Genomic DNA, 6,356 nt, shown 5'->3' with positions numbered 1-6,356 from the left:
TCTCGTTGTTGAGATATGACGTCATCGTGCATAGCAGACACATTCCTCTGCCCAGGCGTTGCTGACTCATACCAGATCTTGTAAGGCCTGGATAGGTGTTTTTTACCTATCAGCTAACAACATCATATGTTCTAGCATTCAGTCAGTCGATGACACGGTCGATGATGTTGTATGTAAGCATTGGTTGATGCGTGCAACATCTGAGCAGGGGAAAGTGACCTGAATCTACCAAGACTGGCACTGTTGGCTCTTCCACTGTTGGCTCTTCCACTGTTGGCTCTTCCACTGTTGGCTCTTCCCAATACACACATAGAGCCTATAGAGCCTATTGCCACCTCCAGGCTTTTATAATGTAAATTTACCTACACAGGGATGGAGACCAGATAAACATTTACAGACTACTCAACTAACATAAAAATAATAATAATCAACACATTTTTTAATCGACTAACAGACCTATGTATAACATAAACTAAACGAAACATACTATATAGTACAAAATGTAATGTATACTGTCAAATATAATGAACAAACAGAATGGGGGAAAACACACACACTACGACACACACACAACACTTACACAACACACACAGACCTACACTACAACACACACACACACCACCAACACAACACACACAGACCTACACTACAACACACACACACCACCTACACAACACACACAGACCTACACTACAACACACACACACCACCTACACAACACACACAGACCTACACTACAACACACACACACCACCTACACAACACACACAGACCTACACTACAACACACACACACCACCTACACAACACACACAGACCTACACTACAACACACACACACCACCTACACAACACACACAGACCACACTACAACACACACACACCACCTACACAACACACACAGACCACCTACACTACAACACACACACACCACCTACACAACACACACAGACCACCTACAACAACACACACACACCACCTACACAACACACACAGACCACCTACACCACAACACACACACACACCACCTACACAACACACACAGACCTACACTACAACACACACACACCACCTACACCACAACACACACAGACCACCTACACCACAACAAACACAGACCACAACACAAACACCACCTACACCACGACACACACACCACCTACACAACACACACATACCTACACTACAACACACACACACCACCTACACCACAACACACACAGACCACCTACACCACAACACACAGACCACCTACACCACAACACACACAGACCACAACACAAACACCACCTACACCACAACACACACACACCACCTACACAACACACACACACCACCTACACCACAACACACACAGACCACCAACACCACAACACATACAGACCACCTACAACACAACACACACAAACCACCTACACTACAACACACACACACCACCTACACCACAACACACACACCACCTACACCACAACACACACAGAGCACCTACACCCCAATACACACAGACCACCTACACCACAACACACACACACAGAAATACACCACAGCACACACACACCACCTACACAACAACACACACAGAACTACACCCCAATACACACAGACCACCTACACCCCAATACACACACACAGAACTACACCACAACACAGACCACCTACACCACAACACACACAGACCTACACCACAACATACACAGACTACCTACACCCCAATACACACACACAGAACTACACCACAACACACACAGACCACCTACACCACAACACTCACAGAACTACACCACAACACAGACCACCTACACCACAAAACACACAGACCTAAACCACAACACACACAGACCTACACCACAATACACACAGACCACCTACACCCCAATACACACAGACCACCTACACCACAACACACACACACACAGTACTACACGACAACACACACAGAACTACACCACAACACAGACCACCTACACCACAACACACACACACAGAACTACACCACAACACACACAGACCACCTACACCACAACACACACAGACCACCTACACCACATCACAAAAAGTACATTTTCTATCTGAACCTTCTGTAACCTTGCACCTTGCTGAACAGGTTTCAGGTAGAAACCTCCCCCAGATAAATGTCTTCCCTTTTGACATGTCTACGAGAATCTGACAGCCTCCCAAGACCTAGTGCTCTTGCTCCTATGTCTGGGTTTCTGAGACTAGTAAATCCAGCCAGTAGGCCCCTACCAGTCTCTCACTTCATTAGAAACAAGGAAGTAGAAATGAAAAAAAGTGAATCTTTGTCAAATCCGTAATGATTTATGTGAAGAGGCCCCCAATGTGGATACTAAAATCTCTGTTGGATTGTTGGCTCTTTTCACTGCATAATATTTCAAAGTTGTCCTTTTTGGGTTTAGAAAAAGTGGCTGCTAATCTTACTCCCGTTCTGATAACCTGGTATAGCTAGCCATATAAAAATGACTGGTGGTAGTTAAAGTCATTTTTAGGCGTAAGCCTAACGCAGTTGATTGGTGACGATGAAATGAACATGTATTGGGATTGACATTCAAACAAGCATTATATACTGTGATTTTTACCCACAACATTTTAGTGAAACACACATATAAACAATTGCCTAAATGTAGGCTAATTTTGATGGGCGGCCCTGAGGAGATTCTTGATCGGTACCACACGGGTAGTCTGGAAAACCCGACCCTAGGGAACAGAGTGACTAGAGTCTGGTTTCAATTATGGACTCTTTTCATAGAGGAACTGTCACTACCGACGACACTTCTTTATCCGCTTGAATAAAATTCAACATTTTAGCTAAGAAGATGGAGATCACACAGTGATCAAGTGGCTAGTTTGCATTAACTACCTTAACTAAAACCACTGCAAAGGTTTTGCCTGAAAACGTTGGTTTTGAATAGCGATGTTCTGGAATGTCTGCATCGTGTTGGGAGAGTCCCCAGAATTCATTTTTGATCCTTTATCTACGTAGGCAGTGACATCCCACTAAGCATTTACCAACGGCGATGTCTTTAGGACGTCTCTTTTTGGTCCTGTCCGGACCGTCCGTCTTCTTTTGGTGCAGTCCGGACCAAATCTGAACCATTCATACACATCTACTGTATGTTTCACAAGATTGGACAGCACAGTACATCACAATACAGTAGAGCACAGCATAGTACATTACAGTAGGTACACAGTACAGAAAACAAAAGTAGAGTATACCAAAGTATAGTACACTACAGTAGAGCATAGTGGAGTAGAGTTAAGTAAACAAAAGTAAAGCATATTGTACTTTATTGTACCCTACCTTACTCTAATGTACTCTACTGAATTAAACTCTACTGCAGTGTACTATACTCTACTGATTTAAACTATACTGTACTCTACTGAATTAAACTATGCTGTACTGTTCTGTACTCTACTGAATTAATCTCTACTGTACTGTACTCTGCTATGCTCTACTGTACTAAACTGTGCCGTACTGTGATGTTCAAACTTGTGAAATATAGCTTAGACGTCTATGATTCATTCAGATTTGGATCTGGTCTGCACCGAACAAATGGGTACTTGTTTAGGGGCGGAGCTCATTCAAATAATAAACAGCATGCTTTGCAAGAGTTTGTTTTCACATGTACATTTTGGGCATTCAGCAGATGCTCTTATCCAGAGCGACTTACAATCAACAACAAACCTGTAACCGTTACTGAGGATGTTATTGTAGTTGGAGTGGTCTGTTGGGTGGACTACTTTGAACATCATAGCTGATATAAGTGCATGATATTGATGGGAGCAATAATACATGTTCTGTTGCAATCTTCAGTTGGCTCCTCGTTCCTATATTAAGTGGCTTGAAACATTTATATTGTCAAATAATGATTACTTCATTCAGCACCTAAAATGCACCTAATTTCAATGTCCAGAATAATAGGTATTTTTCGACGTCCAGAAAATACATATTTTCGCCTTCAATGTCATTTTGCTTACAGTGGTAGCTCCTCTGCCAAAAGAGTCAATCATTGAAACCAGACCCTAGTCACTGTTGCCTAGGGTTGGGTTTTCGAGGCTACCCCACTGAAGGATGTGTGTGTGGCATTTCCATTGTTTTGGTTGAACTCTTACCTGATCTAACTGAACATTTTGTAACCTTGTACCTTGCTGAACCAGCTCTGTAAGCAGTATCGTTTCAAACAACATATTTTAACCTAGTTATATATCAAGAGAAAATGGACACCTGTCTTCTTGGCTACAGCCTTCCTGTGCTGCCTTTTGTTTGGTTTCTCCCTCCAACTTTGGGGCTCCTGAGGGGGGCAGAGGTCTTAGGCACTGCATCTCAGTGCAAGAGGAGTCACTACAGTCCCTGGTTCGAATCCAGGCTGTATCACATCCTGCCGTGATTTGGAGTCCCATAGGGCGGCGCACAATTGGCCCAGCGTCGTCCTGGGTAGGCCGTCATTGTAAATAAGAATTTGTTCTTAACTGACATGCCTAGTTAAATAAAGGTTACTTTTTTAAAATTAACAACTGGAAGGTAGGCTATTTTAGGAAAGATAGCATGAGCATAGACCACAAAGATAGCATGAGCATAGACCACAAAGATAGCATGAGCATAGACCACAAAGATAGCATGAGCATAGACCACAAAGATAGCATGAGCATAGACCACAAAGATAGCATGAGCATAGACCACAAAGATAGCATGAGCATAGACCACAAAGATAGCATGAGCATAGACCACAAAGATAGCATGAGCATAGACCACAAAGATAGCATGAGCATAGACCACAAAGATAGCATGAGCATAGACCACAAAGATAGCATGAGCATAGACCACAAAGATAGCATGAGCATAGACCACAAAGATAACATGAGCATAGCCCACAAAGATAACATGAGCATAGACCACAAACATAGCATGAGCATAGACCACAAAGAAAGACTCATACCAGATCTTGTAAGGCCTGGATAGGTGTTTTTTACCTATCAGCTAACAACATCATATGTTCTAGCATTCAGTCAGTCGATGACACGGTCGATGATGTTGTATGTAAGCATTGGTTGATGCGTGCAACATCTGAGCAGGGGAAAGTGACCTGAATCTACCAAGACTGGCACTGTTGGCTCTTCCACTGTTGGCTCTTCCACTGTTGGCTCTTCCACTGTTGGCTCTTCCCAATACACACATAGAGCCTATAGAGCCTATTGCCACCTCCAGGCTTTTATAATGTAAATTTACCTACACAGGGATGGAGACCAGATAAACATTTACAGACTACTCAACTAACATAAAAATAATAATAATCAACACATTTTTTAATCGACTAACAGACCTATGTATAACATAAACTAAACGAAACATACTATATAGTACAAAATGTAATGTATACTGTCAAATATAATGAACAAACAGAATGGGGGGAAAACACACACACTACGACACACACACACCACCTACACAACACACACAGACCTACACTACAACACACACACACCACCTACACAACACACACAGACCTACACTACAACACACACACACCACCTACACAACACACACAGACCTACACTACAACACACACACACCACCTACACAACACACACAGACCTACACTACAACACACACACACCACCTACACAACACACACAGACCTACACTACAACACACACACACCACCTACACAACACACACAGACCACCTACACTACAACACACACACACCACCTACACAACACACACAGACCACCTACACCACAACACACACACACCACCTACACAACACACACAGACCACCTACACCACAACACACACACACACCACCTACACAACACACACAGACCTACACTACAACACACACACACCACCTACACCACAACACACACAGACCACCTACACCACAACAAACACAGACCACAACACAAACACCACCTACACCACGACACACACACCACCTACACAACACACACATACCTACACTACAACACACACACACCACCTACACCACAACACACACAGACCACCTACACCACAACACACAGACCACCTACACCACAACACACACAGACCACAACACAAACACCACCTACACCACAACACACACACACCACCTACACAACACACACACACCACCTACACCACAACACACACAGACCACCAACACCACAACACATACAGACCACCTACAACACAACACACACAAACCACCTACACTACAACACACACACACCACCTACACCACAACACACACACCACCTACACCACAACACACACAGAGCACCTACACCCCAATACACACAGACCACCTACACCACAACACACACACACAGAAATACACCACAGCACACACACACCACCTACA

The sequence above is a fragment of the Salmo salar genome, chromosome ssa06, assembly GCF_905237065.1.
Source record: "Salmo salar chromosome ssa06, Ssal_v3.1, whole genome shotgun sequence".
In the NCBI taxonomy this organism is placed as follows: Eukaryota; Metazoa; Chordata; class Actinopteri; order Salmoniformes; family Salmonidae; genus Salmo; species Salmo salar.
The sequence above is the reverse complement of the archived record's forward strand: the minus strand, read 5'-3'. Positions refer to the sequence as shown.